This window comes from Balaenoptera ricei, chromosome 18 (assembly GCF_028023285.1).
Source record: "Balaenoptera ricei isolate mBalRic1 chromosome 18, mBalRic1.hap2, whole genome shotgun sequence".
Taxonomy (NCBI): Eukaryota; Metazoa; Chordata; class Mammalia; order Artiodactyla; family Balaenopteridae; genus Balaenoptera; species Balaenoptera ricei.
In genome coordinates this window covers 14,977,362-15,003,786 of record NC_082656.1, presented here as the reverse complement: position 1 = coordinate 15,003,786, position 26,425 = coordinate 14,977,362, and the positions used below count along the sequence as shown (strand labels likewise).

The 26,425-nt window shown below is 39.8% G+C and overlaps 1 protein-coding gene across 5 annotated transcripts in view; it reads right to left on the bottom strand.

The window, feature by feature from the left end:
- COG6 (component of oligomeric golgi complex 6) overlaps positions 1-26,425 on the bottom strand; it is a 179,639-nt gene that overhangs the window by 50,291 nt on the left and 102,923 nt on the right. For all 5 annotated transcript variants that reach the window (XR_009498678.1, XR_009498680.1, XR_009498676.1 and 2 more), the window contains one exon: positions 19,572-19,727. The gene's annotated coding sequence lies outside the window, so the exon portion shown is untranslated. The remainder of the gene's footprint in view (positions 1-19,571; positions 19,728-26,425) is intronic.

Genomic DNA, 26,425 nt, shown 5'->3' with positions numbered 1-26,425 from the left:
GTAGATTAAGGTCCCAGAACCCATTAAGTCCCTGCAACAAGTATCATCTAATATCACTTAATCTCTTAGCAAATATTGCTGGCAGAAGTATTCGTTTCTCCCTGTATATGGCCAGTGATTATAGCTCTACTTGCAGAGCTACAGCTCTAGGAATATGGTATCAAAGCAGGGAGTCCCTTCACTAAATGATGAGCATCTGATGGGCAGAGGAGAGTATGTACAGTGGCTGCCTTTGCATATGGAGGGATTTGGGCAGGAACAGGGTCACTATCTTAAGACCTATTCCCTCCACCCTTGGAAACACGGGGCAAATGCTGCCCAAGGTGGGTTACAGGGTAGGTAATCTCATCACACAGGCTTTTCTGATGAAGTTCCAAATATTGGCTGTCTTGATCTTGGACCTTAGACCTCTCCAGTGCTGAGAGGAATGGGGACGTGAGCAGTAACCAGGAAAGTAACAGTTGGCTTAGGGCTGGTTATCAGTCAATCCCCAAGCTTGCTGTGTAGGAACCGGGTATACTGTTTCCTTCCATGACATCTAATTTTAATTGCCTGCATGTCTTAATTTACCCCCATCACGTTTTTTATTAACTTTGTGGATGGGACACAGGCCCTGGTTTTTAGGGAAAGCTTCCAAATTAACAATTTCTCAATTGATTGAATTGGGCTAGTGTCAACTCATAGACTGTAGGGTTCTCACCTTTATTCATACAACACCTATTTATGTCAAACAAGCACAAAAGACACACATTATCTTTTAAGAGACATTTCTATTGGCTCCCACCCAAGTGCACTCAAAAAAATTTTTTTCCACTCACAAACTTTTAAGTTACCTTTGCCCTTTGAATTACCATTTAATCTATTCTCTTCTCCAGTCTCTGTACCTGGCCATTTTGATTTTCCCACCAATTTGGCAACTTAAAATGAAGGCTCTCTTCATATCCTGACTCCCAAAGCCACAATTAGAACCTTCAAACAATCATGCACAGTAACACAAAATAAAATTTTAAAATAAATTTCACATCCAGGGCTTCCCTGGTGGTGCAGTGGTTGAGAGTCTGCCTGCCAATGCAGGGGACGCGGGTTCGAGCCCTGGTCTGGGAAGATCCCACATGCCGTGGAGCAACTGGGCCCGTGAGCCACAACTACTGAGCCTGCGCGTCTGGAGCCTGTGCTCCGCAACAAGAGAGGCCGCGATAGTGAGAGGCCCGCGCACCGCGATGAAGGGTGGCCCCCACTTGCCACAACTAGAGAAAGCCCTCGCACAGAAACGAAGACCCAACACAGCCATAAATAAATAAAAATAAATAAATTAAAAAAAAAATTCACATCCAAAGCAGCACTCAGGGTATCTCCAATCAATGTGTCTCCTTTTTATGTCACACCTGTCACCTCTCTTGCTAGGGGTCTCCTCCAAACAATAGTCTTCTCCCCTGTTGGGGAGAACCTCAAAACTACTATGTTTCTAGTAGGTTAATTCCCATGTGAATCATCTACCTGATTACTGTTAAACTCAATATCCCAAGTTTCTCCCATTCTTACTCAATTTTTCCCTAATCTTACTCAGAACTCCACCTGAAGAGTATATGTGAAGGGACTGTCTAGTCCTCTACTATCATCTTGGTAAGATGGATCTATGTGCTTCTTGAAATTTTATGTGAACAGAAAGTACTACGTGCAAAACCACTTGAAGAAAAGCAGTACATCATATGATACAGTGGTTTCTTTTTTTTTTAGACACAGGGGAAATGTTTATTACATAAAAGAGCAGAAAACAAAATGGTATGCATATATTAGCCAATTACATAAAAAACACATACATGGAGTCAAGGGCTAATAAGTTATATGAAAAATGAGAATAAATTTTATGGTTATGAGATCATAGACATTTTCTTTTCAAAATATTTTTACAGTTGTACATAATTTTTTTTCAAAAATAAGAGTCATGTGAAAACCAAGAAAAAAAATCTAAAATCACTCTTAAAATATTCTTTTTTTTTTATGAGGGATCATTTATTTTTTTAACATCTTTATTGGAGTATAATTGCTTTACAATAGTGTGTTAGTTTCTGCTTTATACCAAAGTGAATCAGCTATACATAGACATATATCCCCATATCTCCTCCCTCTTGTGTCTCCCGCCCACCCTCCCTATCCCACCCCTCCAGGTGGTCACAAAGCACCGAGCTGATCTCCCTGTGCTATGCGGCTGCTTCCCACTAGCTATCTATTTTACATTTGGTAGTGTATATATGTCAGTGCCACTCTCTCACTTCACTCCAGCTTACCCTTCTCCCTCCCCATGTCCTCAAGTGCATTCTCTACGTCTGCGTCTTTATTCCTGTCCTGCCCCTAGGTTCGTCAGAACCATTTGTTTTTTTTAGATTCCATATATATGTATATGTTAGCATACGGTATTTGTTTTTCTCTTTCTGACTTACTTCACTCTGTATGACAGACTCTAGGTCCATCCACCTCACTACAAATAACTCAATTTCATTTCCTTTTTATGGCTGAGTGAAATTCCGTTGTGTATATGTGTCACATCTTCTTTATCCATTCATATGTCGATGGACAGTTAGGTTGCTTCCATGTCCTGGCTATGATACAGTGGTTTCTAAACCTAGTTGATGATAAATCACTTGTGAAGTTTTTAAAACTGGAGGTTCTTGGCTGTTATCCCACAAAATTCTAATCAAGTAGGTCCAAGATGGGGTCACGGAATCTGTATTCTTACAACACCCCCCTGCCCGGCCCGCAAATAATTCTGACTACCAGCTGGGCTTGGGATCCAACCTCAGGTATTATTACCTTTCTAGAATAATCACTATGACTTTCTGGGGTTTGTTGCTTTGATTTTTTAAACTTTCTATTTTGAGATAATTATAGATTGACTTGCAGTTGTAAGAAACACAAAGAGATTCCACATACCCTTTACCTAGTTTTCTAGTTTCCTTCAATAATAACCTAGTTTCTTTTACCTAGTTTCCTTCAATAATAACATCTTGCAAAACCACAGGACAATATCAGAAGCAGGATATTAGCTTTGATACAATCCACCTATCTTGTTCAAATTTGCCCAGTTTTATTTATACTCATTTGTGTTTGTGTGTGTGTATTTAGTTCCATGCAATTTTACCTATGTGTAGATGGTGCCTGTACCACCACAGTCAAGGTACAAAGCAGTCAAGACACACCCCTTGTGTTGCCCTTTTAGAGCCACACCTACCCTCTCCCCCTCACCCTGGCAACCACTAATCTGTTCTTCAGTTCTATGATTTTTTTTCATTTAAATAATGTTATAGAAATCAAATCAAGCAGTATATGTAATAAGCTGAAAAATGGTCTCCCAAAGATGCTCACATCCTAATTCCTTGAACCTGTGAATACATTAGCCTACATAGTGAAAGATACTTTGCAGATGTGACCATGTTAAGGATCTTCAGAGAGGGAGGCTTTCCTGGATTATCTGAATGAGTCCAAAAAGTTCTGATTAGAGGGAGGCAAGAGATCAGAGATATAGTAGTAGGAGATGTGATGGAGACAGAGGTTGGGGGGATACAAGGAAAGGGCCACAAGCCAAGGGATGTAGATATCCTCTAGAAGCTGAAGAAGTCAAGGAAATGGATTTTCCCTTAGAGTTTCCAGAAGGCACGAACCCTGTCAACACCTTGACTTTTTAAAGCTTTAGAGATTGATTTCGGAGTCCTAACTTCCAGAGCTGTAAGATTAAAAATTTGTGTTTAAGCCACTAAGTTTGTGGTAGTTTGTTGCAGGAGCAACATAAAAGTAATACAGTATGTAACCTTTTGGGATACTGGCTTTTTCTCCCTCAGTGTAATTCCATTGAGATTTATCCAAGTTGTTGTGTGAACCAATGTGGTCTGTTCCTTTTTATCGCTGAGTAGTGGTCCATGATGTTGATGTACCATTTGTTTATCCATTCACCTACTGAAGAACACGGGTTGTTTCCACTTTGGGGCTATTACAAATAAAGCTGCTATAAACATGTATGGGTTTTAGTATGAAAATAAATTGCATTTCTCTGGGATAAATGACAAAGACTGCAATTGTTGGGTCAAATGGTAATTAAGTATTTCATTTTATAAGAAACTGCCAAACTATTTTTCATTTTAAATGGTACTATATGTTCCATTTTAAATTCCCATCAGTAATGTATAAATGATTCAGCTTCATCTCCATCATTTGGTGCTGTCACTCTTTTGCTTTTTTTTTAATTTCAGCCGTTCTGATAGGTATGTAGTGATATCTCATTTGGGTTCTAATTTCATTTCCCTAATAGTGATTGATGATGAGCATCTTTACATACATGTACTTGCCTGTAAATCTCCTCTGGTGAAGTGTCTGTTCTCGTCTTTTGCATATTTTCTAACTGAATTATTTGTTTTTTCACCATTGACTTTTAAGAGTACTTTATATAGTTTAGATATTAGTCCTTTGTCAATATGTGGTTTGCAAATATTCTTTCTTAGTCAGTACCTTGTATTTTCATCTTAACAGGGTCTCTTGCAGAGTAAAACTTTTCAATTTTGATGAAGTCCATTTTATCAGTTTATTCTTTTGGCAACAAGTCTAAGAACTCTTTGCCTAGTTTTAGATTCTGAAGATTTTTCTCCTAAGTTTTTTTCTAAAAGTTTAAAAATTTTACACTTTATTTTTCAGTTAGCGATCCATTAGGCATCAATTTTTGTATAATGTGTGAGGTTCAATTTTTTTAATCTATAGATGTTCAATCACTCCAGCAACATTTGTTGATAAGGCTATCCTACATTTAACTGCTTTTCCACTTTCCTCAAAAAAAATCAAAGGAGCACATCTGTGTGGGTCTATATCTGGTTCTCTACTCTGTTCCATGATGTACTGAATATATGTCTATCTGTCTGGTAATACCACATTGTCTTGATTCCTAGAGCTCCACGGTGAGCCTTAATAGTAGGTAGAGTGATTCCTCTCTCTTCATCTTTCTTTGTCAAGATGATTTTAGCTATTCTAGGATTTGCACCGTAAATTTAGAAAAAGGTTGTTTATGTCTACAAAAAACTTTGCTGGTATTTTGATAGGAATTACATTAAACCTATAGATCGATTTAGGAAGAACTGATATCTTTACTATATTAAACTTTCCCATCAGTGAACACAGTATATCTTTCCATTTATTTAGGTGTTTTTTGATTCCTTTTATCAGCATTTTATAACTTTCAGTATACAGATCTTGTACATGTTTTGTTTAATTTATACATATTTTATCTTGGGGGGGATTTTCTACACAGACAATCATGTCATATGTAAGAAGGAACGTGCAATGATTTTTTGAGCCAATCAGAAAATCCTAATAGAAAACATAAAGGATTCTGGACTAAAGAGTGCTGCCACATCATGGTTTTGAAAGACAAGTGATTGTTCTATGGAAGCAGAAGGGCAGGATTTTTTTAAAAAGAGCACTTGTCTCTATTCAAATACACAGAAAAAACTGTCAGTCTCACCATACCAGATTTCCTCCGTGTTGAGCTGGTAACTATGTCACAAGATAAAAAGTAGGTTGCCTTTGATTCCCATAATTGAAACTGGCCCCATCAAGTATGACTTACGCTGTCCTCTGCTTTGTAGATGAGAAAGTATGGGCCAACTGTGAAACTGACCTTTCACTCTGCCTGGGCTTGTGACTTCTTCACTTTTAGAAGCATCTTCTTACCATCACAAGGGTCCCAGAGTATCAGAAGCTATGCTCATCTAAGTAGGAAACAGACCTGGTCTCTTGGGCTCTGGCGGCGTGACAGCAGAGAGCCTAAGACTGAGTGTGTCCCCAGAGTCATGTCAAAAACAGAAACAAAACTTCTGACATTTAGTTTGCCAATCTAACCACCAGCCTGCGTTTCCTCCTTTTCATTTCCACTCTGTCCTTCACATAATTACATCAATGCTTCACTGTGTTCATGATACATGGTGTGGATTAAAGAGCTGAAGGTAAAATGTTCTGCCTGGGAAGGCAATTACTTTGAACAACTGTTTCAGCAGGATTGAAAGGTGATCTTAAGCACATTAAATCCAGGTTCATATATTAATAAGGCTTCAGGGGTATCTCCCAAAACCCAAGGGCAGGGAATGCCACAAGTCCCCAGGAAGGGATTGGAACTAGGGTTTGGAAATCTGTCAGGACTCTCTCTGAATCTCATCTCTTCTCCCAAAGCCTTACTTCAGATCTCTCTCTCTCTCTCTCTCCCTCCACGCCCCCGTGCCCTGTCCCAACCCCCCACCTCCCTCCCCCTGTCTCTCTCTCTCAGTCTCTGTGTTCTGCTCTGGAATCCATGTGACGAGAACCATGATCCCAGAAATCTACCCATCACAGGCCCATCCACTGGAGAAGACTGCATGTCCCTCTGCCTGTGACTCCCAGGGGAAGGACTCTAACTGGTTGTTTGGTTGGGGGCGGGTCTACACGAAGACCAAAAGTTAATTGGTTGTTTGGTTGGGGGGGGTGTCTACACTAAGACCAAAAGTTGAGGCCAGAAGAGTGGGCAATTATTGTATGAAAAGACTCTGAAGAATTATTAGAGGGTAAGTTGGGGAAAAAAACTCAATAAGGTCTGCACAGAAAAAAAAATTAGTTAGATACTAATACTTCTTTCCATCATAAACTTGGAAATAGAAATCCCCTAACTCTCTATTAAGTCGGTTTATTTACGAGGCATCTAGGTTGAGTTTTACCGCGCTGTCAAATCTTTCACACAAAGACTCACAACCCAACAGACTGGTCACAGTTTTATTTCTACGCTAAAATTGCAATACTTGAAAAATAAGAATATTAAGATTTTAAGCAACTTGGCTCAGAAAGTAAAGACAGATTTAGTGATGTGATAAAACCCTGGCACCAAAGAGGAATGAAAGACATTAAAAATTATCATAAACCAGGGGTTTTAAATCTTCTTTTCCAGACTGTGTGACCTAATATAAATCCTTTAACCTTTCTGCTTATTTATTTCTTAATTTAGGAAATAGAAAAAATAACAGCTATCTGGTTTGTCTTCTAGTATTTTTTGTAAATATCAAATGAGTTAGCATATATTAAAAAATGCTTCATAAACCATAGAGCACTATAAAACCATGATACTGTAATCATGCTTGTCTTGGGATTCATGTTACTGAAAATAAAAATAGTAATCCTATAAAACATCTTGTCTTTATTTACTTTAACACAAGGAGAAGTAAATTATATAAATGTTCATACTTATTTTTATAAGACCCGTTTCAGGCTATTTGGGGCAGAAAATATTGTCATCACTTTGTTGGAGGCAAAAATGAGGACCAAATAAAATTACTTGTCAAATGTCACATAAATAGTCATGGAACAAGACCTTTTGGCTACAATATGATATTAAAAAAACAGCATCAAAACCTTGGTCTAGGTCATCATCCTGTTTACATTACAGGAGAAAGGTGTTTCTTTGTAACAAAAATTCCCAGGAAATGACCTGTGAGCCAATGCTTCTGGAAGATGGAAACACAGAGTTGAACAGTAGCTCCCTGAATTTCTAGCCAACCTTGCTCTGTTTTCTCCTAACAAATGGAAAGCACCACTATCCTTGGTAGTTTGGGCCCTCCCTATGCTTATTCCAGGGTCCCTCCAGCTCTCCAGGCCTCTGGGAACTATGCAAAAGACTGCTCCTCCCAGGATGTAATTTCCTGCTCTGAAGTCAAAAATGCTCCCTTGGGTACATTCAAGTTTCTCCCAATTGGTGCAAAGATTCCCAAGATGCAAGAAACAACAAGGTACCTCCCTCAGGCCTAAATTTTAGGGAGTGAGGAATTTGATTTCTGCAGGAAAAGTACCCATCAGAAAAGAGAATGTTTTTGCCCATATTCTCTTTTAAAAGACGAGCAGAATCATATGACACTTTTATAAATACCGCTGCAAAGAGACCAAAAAACTCTGCTATTCTAACAACACACCTCAAACATGAGTCTAGCTTCAACAACCTGCCGTGGATAGCATGGCTGAAACTGACAAAGGATTCTCCTTCCTGTGCACTGACTCCACCATGCTTGTCCTCAGTCATAATGAGTGGCCCTCGTTTGTTTTTCTTCTCTTTAATAACTGAAATAGCTCTGAGAAGGTCTGAAACTGGAAAAACCAAGAGCCGTTTCATGGCAATGGTATCATTAAAAGCATCTGTTGTTCTTTATTAGGGTGCATCCTACAATGAAAATGCCCAAAGAATCAGCCTGTGTTCATCTATTGTCAACGCAGGTATCCCAGATTTATTCTGCTGGGTCAGGTTAATTGGAACATTATTGAAAAATACAGGTTTCCAATGAGAAGGGATTGAATGTCTAGATAAATCACTCCAAATAACATATGGCTTTTTCCTATGAAGACCATGAACAATTTGTGTGCCGTTTGATTTCCAAGGACAGAGGGTTTTCTGTATTAAACTGAAATCTAAAGTAAGGTACATTGATTTACAGGAAATTGTTCCTTTATACACAAATTCATCATTTACAAATACTATTTCAAGGGCCAGACTGAAGGCAGGCTTACGTTTTTCAAGCCAACTGTGTCATCAACTGTGTCCGTGTCTGTTTATAAACAGTCCTTCCCAATTCGAGGATCCAAGCTTCACAAAAATATTTGTTTTAAATCATTTCAAATAAGCAGCATAAATTTGAGTCTTAGGGCTCACTTCCAGGGAAAGCTGTATTCACACGTATTTCATAGAAAAAGAGAAGGGTGGACGGGGGTGGTTAGGGCATAAAAGGAGAAGCCAGTTAAGAGGTTAGCGCCATTTTCCCAGGAAATGGTGTTGGCTCAACCTAAAATCGAATGATGTGTGTCCCCATCTCCTTTGATGTGAGAACTTTGAAAATCCCCCAGAATTTTCCATTTGCCACTCTGAGCTCACAGACAGACCTTTTATTGCCTAGTATATTTATTTGCAGATCTTAAAATGTCCATATGTCATGGGAGACATGAGTCCTTGATGACAGGTACTAAGACATGTCCAAAACCTACTTTTCCAGGGCGCAGTGCCTGCGATCTTGATTTAAGGGAAATAAACAGTGAGCACAGCCAGTGGCTTGGACAGGGCTCCTTCCTTTCAGTTTCATCTGAGATAAGATTGCAATCGAGTCAGGACATTCTCCATTTCTAATTCTCCTAATCTAAAGCCTTTCTTCTTTTGGTTAGGAAATTTTTCTTCTTTTTGGAAAAGCGCTGGAAGAAGGAAATTGTGTTGAGAACACCAAGAGGTGGGAGGATTTGCCCATCTTCCCGGGATGTGTCCACCTGCTGTGCCTATTGAGGAAGGTGGTATTATCAGTGTAGAGAAGACATAGAGGCAGGAAGTGGTGGGCAGGGAACCTATTTTACATCTGCTGTGTCATTCCTCTTGACTTTCAAAGAAAAATATTCACTATCCAAAGCATGTGTAGTTCTAACAAGCCTGATGCCTTCCTGGAAGCCACAAATTATTCAAGTATGATGGAGAAACATCACAGTTTTGAAATTCCATGGAAGACGGCTGTGGTAGGGAAGGCATTTCCTGATACTTGACCAGGACACTGGCGACTTAGATTTCATTTGCCTTTGCCTTGGCTAGCTAATCATATGCTGAAATGAAAAGAAAGAGGGCGTCAATCGTCAGCCTTGATTCTGAAAGCTTATTTTTCATTCATATTGCCTTGAAAATAAGGTTTGATCTGGGTTGGTTTCCAAATCAGTACTTTATTATGCTTTGCTCCCCTGTGCCCTATCTCAGCATTTTGGAATTCAGGTTCTATCATAGGCAGAGGAAGGCAGCACCGGTCCCTTTGCTTTGTTTAGAATACAAAGAACCCTCCCTCTAACCCCATTCCCCATAGTCCACAGGTGACTCTACCAGAGAGAAGGAAAGAACAAGGGAGGCCTGTGCCCCTCACCCATCCTGCCCACTCTCCCCAAATACAAGCATCCAGCCTCGATGCCAAGGGCTTCGGCAGCAGGGAGGAAACATCTGCTTTGTTCTGCTTTCTACTGCATACGAGTTGGATGGTTCTGATTCATGACTCATTGTGTTTTACTTGGTCCTCCCCAGAATCTGATCCTATGTATTCTAGGACCAAGTGTAAAGCTGCTCATTAAGATTGTGTTTGCAGGAAGCAACCAGATAACCATTTTGGCTTAACTGCCTGTGTAATTCCAACAATCCATTTGGCTGTGGAGAGAAGAGAGGAGGCTTTTTTTGTTTCTTCTAGTTTAGTTTTCGTTTTTTTACTCTAAATTAACTAGGGTTTTTTTGTTTTTTGTTTTGGTGCAGGGGAGGGTGTGGGGGTTTTTTTAACTGATTTTTAAAAACTGTATTTCATATATTCCACTCCCTTTACCCTTTTTGCTTCTCTTCCTTCTTTCCGATTATGTCATGCTCCTTCTGTTTATAGACCAATGTTAATTTCTCTTTTGCATCTCTTCAATTTCCCCTGCCACCCACAGTCACAGGTGTGTCCTGATCTTATAAATGTTACAGTTTATAAACCTACTGCCCTCTCTGGAGGTTCTCAGTGCACACTTGACACTGATCACATTGATGTATCACACCCCTGAGGGACATCATGCCCCACGGGCTTTTCTTTCACAGTTTTCAGTTTTCTTTCTTATGTATTTTTTTCATTCTTTCTTTTGGGGGGGGACACTATAGGTTTGGGTTTTGCATTCTTTCATTTCAAGCCTCATGTACTTTAATTCTCCAGCTAACTGATGTTAACTGTGGCCCAGAATGCCCTCAGATTGTTCCATTTGTCCCTTGCAAACCTTTTTTATACATTATGCCATGAAGACACCCTAGGAGGTAAATTCATTTCTATTTCCTTCATTTCACACATGGGGAGGCTGAAAGCAGAGAGAGATTGAGTCTAGAGCACCAAACTAGAGGTAAGCAGTGATTCAAACTCCCAGCCCTTGCTTCTGGCTGCTCTCACCCAAGGGAGTCTGCTGTCTTCGCCCAAGTTCTCCATCGAGTCCCAGTGACTAGCCTTCCCTTTGTAGACCAGATTCTTCCACCTTTCACATCAGAAGATGCTTTATTCCAAAGCCCTGGGCACCCGCACCTCTCCTTCAATGCACACTGTAATGCTGGGACCACATTTGGGTCCAGATAAAATTATTCTTTAACTGGTCTTGGGTGGTTACTGTTTCATGATCCCTGACCTCCTTCCTCCCACCCCAGATCCCCAAGAGCCAGGAAAGAACATGATCACTTCTGCCTGCTATTTCTTTATTTAACCTTCCTGCCAATCAAACGCTTACCATCCCTTTCAGGTCATGACAGAAAATCTTAACTGTGGCGATTAGCCACAGCTACAAGAACCCGCTGGAATTTTTCTCAGAAATCAGTGCACTCATCTGTGATGTGCTGATTGAGATAATGAGCTGCAAGATGAAAATTAAGGAATAATAGAATGGATATCTTTTTTTTTCCCCTCCCACTAAGTAGCCAAAGGAAAGCAAAGGGAAAAGCAGATGGGGGAGGAAGTTAGGAACTAAAGTTTATTTTTTAACACATTCTTCATTTATTTTTTCCCACCTGAATGTGGGTAAGTCCACCTCTGTCCGAGGCTTTTGCAAATTTCTACCAGTTGTGGCTTTCAGGCTGAAGAAGAATATCTTCGGAAGAACATAACTTGAATTTGTCTTTGGCTGCTTGAGTCTTAAAAGCTACGGTGCCAACAGCTTTTCTCCAAATCCCTTTCCTTTCACTCCTTTTCCAAAGGATCAACTTCAATATTGGCTTTTGTTTGGCTCCAGTACCTTGTATTAGATGTCTGAGCTTTAGTCATTGGCACACAGACACAACCCACAGTGCCCATTTGCCATTGTCCCCCTGGAATTCCAGAGGCATCTGAGCCCTGTCCCCGCAGGGCTCTCCACCAGGGGACCCAGTGTATTGAAGCAAATTCCCACATTGCCACATCCCGGCCCAGCCCCCATCCTCCACTCCCAAAGCAGGATGGAGTGGGGGTGAGAGACAAAGCCTGTCCTGGAGATTTTAGTCTCTGAAGGAAGAGCCCATCTCTTAGGGAGAGCAACAGAAGTGGAAATCTTCCTCTTTTTTGCTTTTTCAGTTACACAATGAACCTCAGTTATGAGACCATAAGGTTTCAGGAGGCTTCAGGAGATGGTGTGTGGGCATATTGTGGGCGAGTGTGTGTGCACGCGTGTGTGTGGGTAAGGTGGATGCTAGTGAAGAAGAAAGAATTTCTGGTAAATATCTCCAAAAAAGTTCTTTTTCAATTTTAGATTGCTCACATTCAAGACATTTTAAATGCAGAGATGACAACACTTTCCCTAATCTTCATTGACCCTGTGGCTTATTTACTGAATTGCCTTTCATCTTAATGGGTAACTTTATGTATAGTCTACATTAAACTTTTATGGTGTTTATTGCACAAATAATTACACCACTCACTCCCCCAAATATAAAATGCATATGCGTATACATACATATATCAACAGCTTGAAATGATATATATATGTATATATATGTAATCATCAACAGCTTGAAACTAATTAAAAGTGAGGCATAAATTGATTAAATTTCACATCAAAAATATTGCTTCCCAAATTCATTTAAAAAAATATGTATATATAGTAAAATACATATATATGTATGTGTGTGTGTGTGTGAAGAGAGAGACAGAGAAAACATTAAGATTTGCATGCCTATTTCTCCTTTTCTCATCTAGTTTTCTGTCATTTTCTTCTTTCTTTGCCACTGACCTTCTCTGACCCAGGGAAAGACCCCACTGAAGAGACAAGGCAGTTGGGCTATGAGGAGAAAGCACCAGCTCAGTCCCAGTGGCCGAGCCTACCGCTCTACCCCCAGCAAAGCACATAACCCGAGCACATCTCCTTAAGGCCCTGTGCCTCACTTCTATTAACAGAAGAGCCTTATACAGCTGGGTGGTGGGGAGATAACGGCAGATCACCCATGGTGTTGCAAACCCTCTCTGCTGAGATCCTCAGTTTCATCATCCCTAAGGCCTTTAACATTTTAATGTCTCTGAATTTACAGTTCATTTTACAGTGGACGATGCATCACATTGAACAGAAGCATCTTTTCTTTCTTAATGTACATAAAACAGTAGTGTTTCTCACAATGGAGGATGGCTAAATTTAATAAAATACAGTTTGGGTTAAAAGTATGTTGCAGGGCTTCCCTGGTGGCGCAGTGGTTGAGAGTCTGCCTGCTAATGCAGGGGACACGGGTTCGAGCCCTGGTCTGGGAAGATCCCACATGCCACGGAGCAACTGGGCCCGTGAGCCACAACTACTGAGCCTGCGCGTCTGGAGCCTGTGCTCCGCAACAAGAGAGGCCGCGATAGTGAGAGGCCCGCGCACCGCGATGATGAGTGGCCCCCGCTTGCCGCAACTGGAGAAAACCCTAGCACAGAAACGAAGACCCAACATAGCAATCAATCAATCAATCAATCAATCTTAAAAAAAAAAAAAAAAGTATTTCTTGTATATTAAAAAAAAAAAAAAGTATTTTGCAGGTTTATGCTATTATCCAAAATTCACGTGTTTTCTTGTAAATACAAGATGAACCATGGAATTAATCTCCCTGGCCCATTCTGAACAAGTAAAGGCATTCCCTGAGTGACAAAGTACCCAGCTGAACTAGAGGGAGGGACTAGATAAATAGAAGGAAAAGTGTCTCTCAAACAATGTCATGCTTAGAAGAGGCCCTCACTTGGTTTCATGGTCTGCTGTCACTGTCCTGAAATTCTTAATGTTTTGAATAAGAGGCCCTGCGTGTTCATTTGACACTGGCCTAGAAAAATTATGTAGCCTGTCCTGATGGGAAATGTATTTGGTTAAAAAAATTAAAACCTATTCCATTCTTCTCACATTCACCTTCTGGCTGCTGGCACGAGAGCCCTTCAATTTCTTAAAAAGAGTTCTGAACTTTGTAAGTACTTGAATCAGAGCATCTTCAAGCACATGGGGTTCTGTTTTCAGTCTGTATCATCTCCAGCTCACTTGGAGAGCAGTGACATACTGACCTCAGGATTTTGAAGGTTAGAAAAGGAGAAAATACTTCAAATCAAAACCTTTATCTTTTAAAATAAAAATCCTGAGGACTGGGCTTCCCTGGTGGTGCAGTGGTTGAGAATCTGCCTGCCGGTGCAGGGGACACGGGTTCGGGCCCTGGTCTGGGAGGATCCCACATGCCGCGGAGCAACAGGGCCCGTGACCCACAACTACTGAGCCTGCGCGTCTGGAGCCTATGCTCCGCAACAAGAGAGGCCGCGATAGTGAGAGGCCCGCGCACCGCGATGAAGAGCGGCCCCCGCTCGCCGCAACTAGAGAAAGCCCTCGCACAGAAACGAAGACCCAACACAGCCATAAATAAATAAATAAATAAATAAATTTTAAAAATCCTGAGGACTTCCCTGGTGGTCCAGTGGTTAAAATTCCGTGCTTCCAATGCAGGGGGCGTGGGTTCGATCCCTGGTTGGGGAACTAAGATCCCACATGCCGCGGGGCATGGCCAAAAAATTTAAAAAATAATAAAATAAAATAAACAAATAAAAATCCTTAAGAAAAGCACTTAAATTGTTACAATTTGAGGGAGAAATCTCCCTTAAACTTCAGGATATCTTTTCATACAACCATGTTATATACGGCATCTTGTAAAATTTCTCTTTAAAAAAGAACAGTATTAAAAATAGAGGTAGTATAAGAATCTATTCTGGTTATTTTTTTTATCTCCAGACAATACCTACACATTTTGTTTTATTGGGGACCAATATGGTCCAAGCACTTGGACAAATTTCTCTGCTAAAACCAAAGTGCATAAGGGAATTACAGCTTTGAAATTTGTCATCTAGGGTCAAATTTGATCCAGCAACAAGTTGTGAATATGATTCTATAAAATACATGCCATAAATTCAGAATTTCTGGCTGATTTGAGTGAGAATGTTGATGAGATGAAATGAACAGACTCACTTAGAATAACATGTTGGGTCTGTAAAACTGTCATAAGCCTATAGAGATTTTGCCCAAGTAGAAGACTAAATCTTGTCACTTTTCAAGCATGTTTCAAAATCTAGTATTTCTAATGGCTTCACAGGGTGACTGGCCTGCCTAAAAGCTTTAGGAAGCAAGAAGACACATAAAGCCTCTGGTAAAAGTCTCTGTTGCTATTTGAGCAACAAAAATTCAAACTGATGAACAAAACAAAGATAACAGTGTTAAAAATAAAAATAAAAGGCAAAATTTAAAAAGATCGTGCAAAGGACACCAAGAATACCCAAATCCAGACATTTCTTTTATTCATGGCCCAAGGGAAATACACACACTGCGGACAAGAGCCAAAGGACACCCGTTATTACGATTAACTCTGGGACCCAAACCACAACATAAAACTGAAACGAATTAGGATGGATTTGGAAGATTTCCAAAAACAGACTCAACAATGTCTACCTTTATCTCAACAATGTAGGCACAATCTGCATAACATTAAGAGCTTAAATTCCGTGTTTTCAATATATTATATAAACAACGCAAAAGGTAGAGGGCAAGGTGTGGGATAAAGAGGAATTTTAAATGAGGGTTCTTGGGTTCTGGTTCTCTAGGAATTTCACATTGGTTCTTTGGATGGTTCGTCTCTTATCCTCACTGGGAGTCATCTTGTGATACCTGAGACTCTTCCTTCCGCCAGAGCCATATTTCTTATGGGTGTTCCCTTTCTATAACTACATCAACCTCTAAGATTGTAGAGGTCTGCTTCAGGGGTCCAAAGTCTAGGGTACATATCTGAGTCCTTCAGTGTATTCTTCTCCAGGACAAATATAAAGAGGACATAGTCACCTTCTTCCAAAATGTCTAATATTATATATCACCAAGCTCCTTATTTTTCTGAGTTAGAATTTAATCTAGCATCATCATTCCTCATCTTGCTTTCTCTGTTTCCTCTTAGATCTAGCAATCTCCCCAAAATGCATCATCGTATCTTCAACCTTACGGAGGGAACCACAACCTCCATTCCTTTCACTTTCTATGAAGGTTCTGGAAGAATTGGGGTATGGAGAAGAAGGACAAGAGAAAAATAGAGGGAACAAGAGACCTGCAAACAGGTCCTTTAAAAAAAAAGAGTTGCCTTTATAAAGTGGTCACTACTGTTATATAAAAAATTCATCATTAAAAAAAGTGTAGGGGGCTTCCCTGGTGGCGCAGTGGTTAAGAATCTGCCTGCCAATGCAGGGGACACAGGTTCAAGCCCTGGTCCGGGAAGATCCCACACACCGCAGAGCAACTGAGCCCGTGCACCACAACTACTGAGCCCGTGTGCCACAACAACTGAAGCCCGCACGCCTAGAGCCCGTGCTCCGCAACAAGAGAAGCCACCGCAATGAGAAGCCCGCGCACCGCAACGAAGAGTAGCCCCCACTCCCGCACCTAGAGAAGAGCCCACGCACTGCAACGAAGACCCAACGCAGACAAAAATTAATTAATTAGTTAATTTTTAAAAGTGTAATACATATTAGGGGCCACATAACTGTAAAACTTTAACACTTTCCTTTTTAAGGCAAGAGGAAAATAATGTTTGAGAGCCAATAATTTAGAAAAATTGGTCTTAATGAATAAGTGCCCCAAACAATATTGTATTTCAGCGGTTCTCTGCCAGGAGCGATACTGCTCTGCACCCTTACCCCAGTGGGCGTTTGGTAATGTCTGGAGACATTTTTGATTGTCACAGCTAAGGGGGCACTACTGACATCTAGTGGGTGCTAGCCAGGGACGCTGCTAAATTTTGTTTAATGCACAGGGCAGCCCCCATGACTAAGAATGATGTGGCCCCAAATGTCAGTACTGCCAATGTTGAGAAACCGTGCTCTATGTTCCTGACAGACGAACAACAAAAAGAGGACGAGCTGACTCATTAGGAATTGGCTTCACAGTCCTTAAAACGGGTGGTTTCAACTCCAGAGGAGTCGGCTGCTCGGGGCTGGACTTCCGGACACAGATGTCCAGAGTCCAGTCTGCCTGCGCCTCTCTCCTTCACTCTTTGTCTCTCTTAACTACACGAGTTTCTAGAGCCTCCATCTTCCCCATCAATAGGACACACTCTGCCCCCTGTCTATGACTTAAACAGCTGGAAGCTTGACGTTGATACACAGAAATCAGGAGTCCTGAAGCTCGAGGAAGCAAAAGTCTGTGCAGATGCTTAAAAATAGCTTGGCTCAAAGAGTGTCAAGAGGTAGACACTCTAATCGTAAACATCTGGGAGCTGATTCTAAAACCGTTCCAAGTAGAATCTGAAATCTGACAAAGTCCTTTGTTGGTTTCATTTCACACGAAAATCAGAGTTTGAGGCGGTTGAGTTTATACCACTGATTTGTAAAACCTTTCAACAAGAATGCTGTCTTCCTCACTTTAACTTTTAACAATCACCCCCGCAGTGTTTTAGTTCTTTTGTACACATTTACTACCATCACACTTCTGCTTCTGTTTTTTTCTCCGATGTAATGTGGGGGAAAGACTTCTGTGGACATTCCTACTGGGAATATTTGCATTTTTGAACATTATCTGAATGACACCACCTTCCCCTCACAATTGAAATCACAGAGACTTGCAGGTAGCAATCAGGATAGTTTCATACAGATAGAAATTATTATGCTGAGCAGGAAACCATAGTAATGGCACTCTAAAGTAGAAAAGAAATCGGCCGTAGAAGGGCAATAAGAAGCAAACATTTGTCTAAAACAAACAAACAAAAATATTAATTGAGAGTTCTATTATTCTACTGGAGCCATTTGTATTTTTCTTTTGATTTTTAAATAACAACAATGGTATTGAGCACACAGTATTGGTTTTTTAAAATTTATTTATTTATTTATTTATTTATTTTTGACTGCACTGGGTCTTTGTTGCTGCGCTCGGGCTTTCTCTAGTTGCGGCAAGCGGGGGCTACCTTTCATTGTGGTGCACAGGCTTCTCATTGCAGTGGCTTATCTTGTTGCGGAGCACGGCCTCTAGGTATGCGGGCTTCAGTAGTTGTGGCTCGCAGGCTCTAGAGCGCAGGCTCAGTAGTTGTGGTGCACGGGCTTAGTTGCTCCAACACACGTGGGGTCTTCCCGGACCAGGGCTCGAACCCGTGTCCCCTGCATTGGCAGGTGGATTCTTAACCACTGTGTCACCAGGGAAGTCCCTGTATTTTTCTTGTGTACAAATGTATGTTTGTTTATACATGCATGGATATATATGCATGCAGACTATATATATATATATACACACACACACACACACACACACATATATATTCCTCTTGAAACTTCTCAGTTATTGATATTCATATTCTTATCAACAATGACTGTAAAATATGTAGGTGTGGGCATTATAAAAATGAGTCCCTGGGCTTCCCTGGTGGCGCAGTGGTTGAGAATCTGCCTGCCAATGCAGGGGACACGGGTTCGAGCCCTGGTCTGGGAAGATCCCACATGCCGCGGAGCAACTAGGCCCGTGAGCCACAACTACTGAGCCTGCATGTCTGGAGCTTGTGCTCCGCAACAAGAGAGGCCACAACAGTGAGAGGCCCGTGCACCGCGATGAAGAGTGGCCCCCGCTCGCCGCAACTAGAGAAAGCCCTCGCACAGAAACGAAGACCCAACACAGCCAAAAATAAATAAATAAATAAATAAGCTTAAAAAAAAAAAAATGAGTCCCTACTTTAATATTTCCATACTAAAGTCGTGTTCCCTAAAGATTATGTTTTCTTTTCTGTCAGCCCAGAACCCAAAGAAGGTAGTACAGTTGACCCTTGAACAACACAGGTTTGAACTGCACGGGTCCTCTCACACGCGGATTTTTTTCTGTGGTAAACACTACAGTAGTTGGTTGAATCTGAGGATACAGAGGGTGAACTCTAAGTTATACGTGGATTTTCGGCTGCACGGGTGCTGGCGTCCCAACCCCTGCATTCTTCAAAGGTCAACTGTATAAGTAATCAGTTCTCAAGTTTCTGCTGTCTCCCTTAATCAATATCAATAATAAATGAGGTAACTCTGACCAAAAGAGAAAAAGAAAATACAAGCGATGAAAAGAAATAGCTGTGAGAAGGGAGTGATGTCCAGTAGGACCTGATATTAAAGAAAAGGCCACAAAGTCATAGGGAAAAGTTTTCTAGCATAGATTTCAAAATATCTGTATTTTACTTCAGCTGCCCGCCCCTTTCTTTTTTTCTTTTTTTTTGGACAAGCCACTTCTTTGAGTCTCGATTTCCTCCCTTGTAAAATAGGATAAGTGAATACATGTGAAAGTGCTTTGAAAGAGCAACGCACACTCACCAGGTTACATTCAACAACCTGAGGTTACTGGAAGAATATGAACGCATGCCTACTGCGTCTCATAGCCAGCCTTAAAACGCTCTTTGCCGGCCAAACTTCATCTCACAAAACCATCATTTCCATTTTAATGGGAAGGGCGTGTCCAATTCCAATTTTGAGGACTCTCACCCAACTACCTTACAAGCCCCAGATGCATCAGCCGCTGGGGGTGGAGCATTGGGGGGTGACAGATACCTGAAGTGTGGTGGCAGAAACGGCTCTCTCCTGGCACAGGCCGAGACCAGCAGGACCTGTGGGTCCACTCCAGACGCTGTCATCTGCAACTTATCTTCTCAAGGAACACAGGCGCAGACGTCCTTCCTCAGTGGTGACCTCTGGGTGGCAGGGGCGCTGTGTAAGAAGCAGAGGCAACAGAGGGCTCAGGGGCTTCCGACGGGGAGCCTTGGAACTTTGTTAGACTCTGTCACTTGGTCTGGGGGACATGGTTTCATATAAAGAATGTGGGCATTGAAGTGACCTAGAGAAAACTCCCTAACCTCGCTGAGACGTGAGGTTCCCTGCCTCGGACAGGCAGCTCTTCAGAAGGACTGAATGTGACGGTGGACATACAGCCTCCAGATCACGCTGATCACCTGGGGACACCCCAGCCGACGCTGGGCTTGGGGTTCTTCATCCGCGTCTTCCCCTTATGCACTAAGCTCGTTTTAAAAGGACCTGTCTCAGGGAATAGCGAATATCAGGGCAGCTCATGTACTGGGCCCACTCTCCACGAAGGCTTGCGGAGGCAGGAGGAGGAGGTGGGTGTGAACTTCCTGGGATAAAGTGAGTGGTGATGGGTGAAGACAACTGAATCTTCCCTGGTGGCTACAAGGAACACAGGGAGAAGGGGCTGAGCCTGAGGAGTAGGCGTGTCCCTGAGGAAGCGCCCCGCACGTAGCACTACATCCTGCTGGGGAAAATCTGGGCTGCCTAGAGCCCACACCCATGTCTCTATGTACATGCTACCCAGGACTTTCTTCCACTTCCTGCTTCCTCCTTTGCTTCACCATGTAGCCTTTCTGTGCTTGTCAAAGGATAGGTTGGGGAAAAATTAAAGTATGGTGAAACTCCAACTAACACACTAGTCCAATGACTCGCTGCTCAGTTAAAAAGATTTACTGAGTCAGGAAGGTCAAATAGTGGCCATTTTTTTTAAAGTTGTATATAGATATTCTTCGTCAATGTTTTCTCTAACTCTCTTTACATCAAAAAAACAAAGGCTGGTTTTATTCCTTTCCACACAAAGCATCTGTAACAAAGCAAAAGGAGGATTTCAAATGACAGTTTCAGCGTGGGGAGTGGCGGGTCTTTCCAGAACATTTAGCTTTTATGGACAAAACCCACTGAAGGTAAAACACATATAGGCTTAGATATATAAAAATTGCCAGCATCAAGAAAAAGGCACAGGCTCATATTATCTGTGCTTATTTGCGGTATTACATAATTTATTGTACTTTTCATAAATATGCCGGCCTTGTGAATTGTCTTCATTTCACTACAGAAACTATATTGAGTCATTTGCTATCTTGGTGTAGGATTTTCTTTTCTCTTTTCATATTTATAAATTTGTCCTTCTGGAAAATATCAAGGTCAATTTCTGCCATTTGTTGCAAAATGTAGAAGATTTAACTGAAGGTGATGTTGATTATGCATGCATTCAAAGATAGATCTGGGTCTTAAATATTTATTTTAAAACTGAAAACACTTAGATGGGAACACATACAAAGGAACAAAGTAAACAAAACAAAAAAAATGGAAAATGAAATCTGAAATATGTTTTCTTAACCCTCAGTGTCATGCTGTCTCAGGCGAAAGGATCTAATCTCTGCAAACACTGGTTTTTGGTTAATAATAACAGTCTAAGATGAAAATTATGAAGGTAGCATAATAGCTAACAAGTTAAGTTTTCAAACAAACAGAGGTTTTTATTTAGTTGCTGTTTTGTTCTTCTGGGGATCTACTTTTTAAAAAAATTTTAAAGACCAGAAATAGCAAATCCAACTCCAAAGCTATTCTGAAATGAAACAAAAAGTCAGGGAAAGTTAAGACTATGGACAATTTACAAAGCCGCTTTTTATACAGTTGGGTTATAGCTCTGGAGTTCCAACGATTTCCTGGGCACGGCAGGGAGCAAAGGATTGAACCCAGTAGGTAAACATGGGAAGAAAACATCAGTGAACGGTATTCACCAATCGTCTTGTTCATTTTACAAAAACATGTAGCGGGACACAGTCTTCAAGTCAGAAATCAGATTCACTAAAACCTACAAGATAGAGACGATGGACAGAGGTTGAGGCATAAGGACAAAGGGGTGATGGAACAACTAAGAAAGAACTGCCGTGGAGGCTAGAAGTAAATGGAGAAGTTCTGAGGAAAACCGAACCACAGTTTAGCTAAGGGCAAAAATAAAGACATTCTGGAACATGCAAGGATCCAGAAGATTAAATACCTATGCATCCTTTCATAGAGGATATTATCCACCTAAACAAGGGAATAAATCAAGAAATAGATTAAGGAAGCAGTGGCCCCAACAACAGAGCTGGGCAGGGAAATCCCTGGATGCCCACTGAGTCCCTGGATATCATCAAGGCATCCACATTAGAGAAAAGAAAAGAGGCCCCCGGGAGCAAGTTATCCAGGAAAAAAAGGAAATTTGATGGGTCATCTGATCTAATAAAGCTCTTTCTTTTTAAGATTTGACTCTTTTCTGGCATTATTAATTTTTGTGGTAAAATATACATAACAAATTGTACCATTTTAGCCATTTTTAAGTGTATGGTTCTGTTGCAATAAGTACATTCACATTATTGTGCAACCATCAATTACCATCCATCTCCAAAACTTCTTCATCTTCTCCAACTGAAACTTTCTACCCATTAATCACTAACTCACCGTTCACCCTTCCCTCAGACCAGAGTAACCACCATTCTACTTTCTGTCCCTAAGAGTTTGACTACTCTAGGTACCACACAAAAGTGGAATCATATACAAATTTGTCCTTTTGTGTCTGGCTTATTTCACGTAGCAAAATGTCTTCAAGATTCATCCATGTTGTAGCATGTGTCTGAATTTCCTTCCTTTTTAAGGCTGAATAATATTCCATTGTATGCATATACCACATTTTGTTCATCCATTCATCCACTGAAAGACACTTGTGTTGTTTCCACTTTTTGGTTATTGTGAATAGTGCTGCTATGAACATAAGTGTACAAATATCTGTTCGAGTCCCTGATTTCATTTCTTTTGCATGTATACCAGAAATGGAATTACTGGACCATATGGTAATTCTATGTTTAATTTTTTGAGGAATCACCATACTGTTTTCCATGACAGATCCACTCTTAACAGCCCCACCAGCAATGCACAAGGGTCCCAACTACTCCAAAAGCTTGTCAACACTTGTTATTTTCTGTTTTCTCAATAATAGCCAACCTAATGGGTATTAAGTGGTATCTCATTGTGGTTTTGATTTTCATTTGCCTAATGATTAGTGATGTTGACCATCTTTTCATGTGCTTATTGGTCATTTGCATATATCTTCTTTGGTGTGATGTCTATTTAAGTCCTGTGCCCATTTTTTAATTGGGTTGTTTTTTGTTTTTATTGTTGAGTTGTGAGAATTCTTTATATATTCTCTGTAAAAATCCTTTATCAGATATTTGATTTGCAAATATTTTCTCCCATTCTGTGGGTTACCTTTCATTCTGTTGGTGTACAAAAGTTTTAATTTTGAAGTCCACTTAATTATTTTTTCTTTTATTCTGTTTCCTTAGTGTGATATCCAAGAACTCACTGCCAAATCAAAAGACACGAAGATTTTCCTCCATGTTTTCTTCTAAGAGTTTTATAGTTTTAGATCTTATGTTTAGGTTTTAATCTACTTTGAGTTCATTTTTATATAAGGTAAGGGTGTAATTTCTTTCTTCTGTATGGGGGTATACAGTTTTCCTAACACCATATGTTGAAAAGACTGTCTTTTCTGTTTTTCTATTCCTTATTTTATTTATCTCTGGTTTAATCTTTATGACTTCCTTCCTTCTACTAGCTTTGGAATTAGTTTGGTTTTTTCTAGTTCCTTAAGGTATAGAGTTAGGTTATTGATTTGAGGCTTTTCTTCTTTTCATGTATTTATAACTATAGATTTCCCTCTTAGAACTGCTTTTGCTGAATCCATTAAGTTGGTGCTGTTTTTCTCATTTTCATTTGTCTCAAGATATTTTCTTTGTAATTTCTTCCTTAATCCATTGGTTGCTTAAGAGTATTTTGTTTTATTTCCACATGTTTGTCAATTTTCTAGTTTTCCTTCTGCTGTTAATTTCTAGTTTCATTCTACTGTGATCAGAAAAGACACTTTGTATGATTTCAATCTTGTAAAATTTATTAAGACTTGTTTTTCGGCCTAAAATATTATCTATCCTGGTTAATGATCTATGTGCAATTGAGAAAAATGTCTATTCTGTTGTCACTGGATAGAGTATTCTGTACATTTTTATTAGGTCCAGTTGGGCTATAGTGTTGTTCAAGTCCTGTATTTCCTCTATAGATCTTCTGTCTGGCTGTTGTATGCATTATTGCAAGTGTGATATTGAAGATTCCTACTATTACTGTAGAGTTGTCTGTTTCTCTCTTCAATTCTATCAGTTTTGCTTCATATACTTTGAAACTCCGATGTTTGGTATATAAATGTTTATAACTATTAATATCTTCTGGTGAACTGACCTGTTTGTCATTATATAATGTCCTTCTTTGTATCATAAGTTTTTTATTTAGTGTGTTTTATCTAATATTTGTATAGCCACCCTGCTCTCTTTTCATTACTATCTGCATGGAATATCTTTCTCCGTGCTTTCACTTTAAACTTATGCATGTCCTTACATCTAAAGTGTAGACAGCATAGAGTTGAATCTCATTTTTTTTATTCCAATCTATGTATTTTGATTGGGAAATTTAATTTCTTTACATTTAAGGTGATTATTGATAATGAAGGACTTACTTTTGCCATTTTGGTTTTTGTTGTTGTTGTATTTTCTTTTTTTAAATTTATTTTATTTTAATACAGCAGGTTCTTATTAGTTATCTAATTTACACATATTAGTGTATATATGTCAATCCCAATCTCCCAATTCATCCCACCATTTTGTTATTTGTTTTCTGCATGTATTGTAGCATTTTCCCCACATTTCCTCCATTTCTGCATTTCTCTGTGTTTAGTTAATTTTTTGTAGTGACACACTTTAATTTCCTTCTCATTACCTTTTGTGTGTATTCTACAGATATTTTCTTTGTGGTTACCATCAGGATTACATATAACATCCTAAATTTATAATAATCAATTTTAAATTGATACCAACTTAACTTCAATCACATACAAAAACTATTCATTTATAGCTCTACTCTCACTTTATGTTATTGATGTCACAATTATATCTTTATAATAATATTATTGACTCATTAACATAGATTTATAATTATTTATTATGCATTTGTCTTTTAAATTCTGTAAAAAAATTAAAAGTGGAGTTATAAGCCAAAATTACAATAATACTGTATTTTTAATATTTATTCATGTATTTACTTTTACTGGAAAACTTTATATTTTTGTATGGCTTCAAGTTTCTGTCTAGTGGTCTTTTATTTCAGCTTAAAGGACTCCCTTTAGCATCTCCCGTTGGGCAGGTCTAGTGGTAATGAACTCCCTTAGTTTTTGTTTGTCTGGGAATCCCTTAATTTTCCCTCATTTTTTAAAGACAGTTTGCCATATATAGAATTCTTGGTTGACAGGTTTTCTTCTTTCACCACTTTAACTATATTATCTCACTGCCTCTGGCCTTCAGGGTTTCTGCTGAGAAATCTGCTAGAAATCTTACTGAGGCTCCCTTGTGCATGATGTCACTTTTCTCTTGCTACTTCTAAGACTCTATGTCTTTGGTTTTTGACAGTTATAATGTGTCTGCATGTGGATCTCTTTGGATTTATCCTACTTAGATTTCAATGAGCTTCTTGAATTAGTATAACCATGTCTTTCCTCTAATTTTGGAAGTTATCATCCATTAATTCTTCAAATAATCTCTCTGTTCTCTTCTCTCCTTCTTCTTCTTCTGGAGTTCTCATAATGCATATATTGCTTTTTTATGGTATCCCATAAGTCCCTTAGGGTCTGTTCGATTTCTTCATTCTTTTTTCTTTTTGCTCTCAGACTCAGTAATTTCAAATGACCTATCTTCATATTTGCTGACTCATTTTTCTGCCTGTTTGAGTTTGTCTTTGAATCTCTCTAGTACATTTTCCAATTCCGTTATTGTATCTTTCAGCTCCAGAATTTGTTTGTTTAAATAATTTCTATCTTCTTGTAGATGCTCTCGTTTCATTCAAATATTGTTTTCCTGATTTCCCTTAGTTCTTTGAGCATACTTAAGATAGTTGTTTTAAAGTAGGTCTGAAGCATATGCTTTTTCAGGGACTATTTCTGGATATCTATTTTGTCTTTTTGAATGAGTCAAATTTCCTTGTTTCTTTGCATGCCTGTGATTTTTTGTTGAAATTGGGCATTTGAAAAACCAGCTACCTTTTCCAGTCTTTGCAGACTGGCATGGAAGATCTTCACCAATTTGCAGGCCCCTGAGCCTTGAGATCAGTCTAGGATGAGAGCTTAAGGTCTGCCATGTAAGGACACAGTGAAAAGGAGGCCATGTACAAGCCAGGAAGGGAATCCTCACCAGCAGGTGACCATGCCGGTACCTTGACCTTGGACTTCCAGAAACCATGAGAAAATAAATTTCTGTTGTTTAAGCCACCAAGTCTATGGTATTTTGTTATGGTAGCTTGAGCCAACTAAGATAGTGTTTATTGAGCACTTCCTATGTGCCCAGTACTGGGTTAAACCGTGAGAGTGAAAGAAAAATAAAACACAGTCCTTGATCCTAGAAATCATGGAGTCCAGCTTGGGAAACAGACATATAAACCAATCATTTCAACATAAAATGATCAATACTTCTGTAGACACAAAACATAGAGCACCATGGGAGTAGTGAGGAGGAAGGCTTTAAATC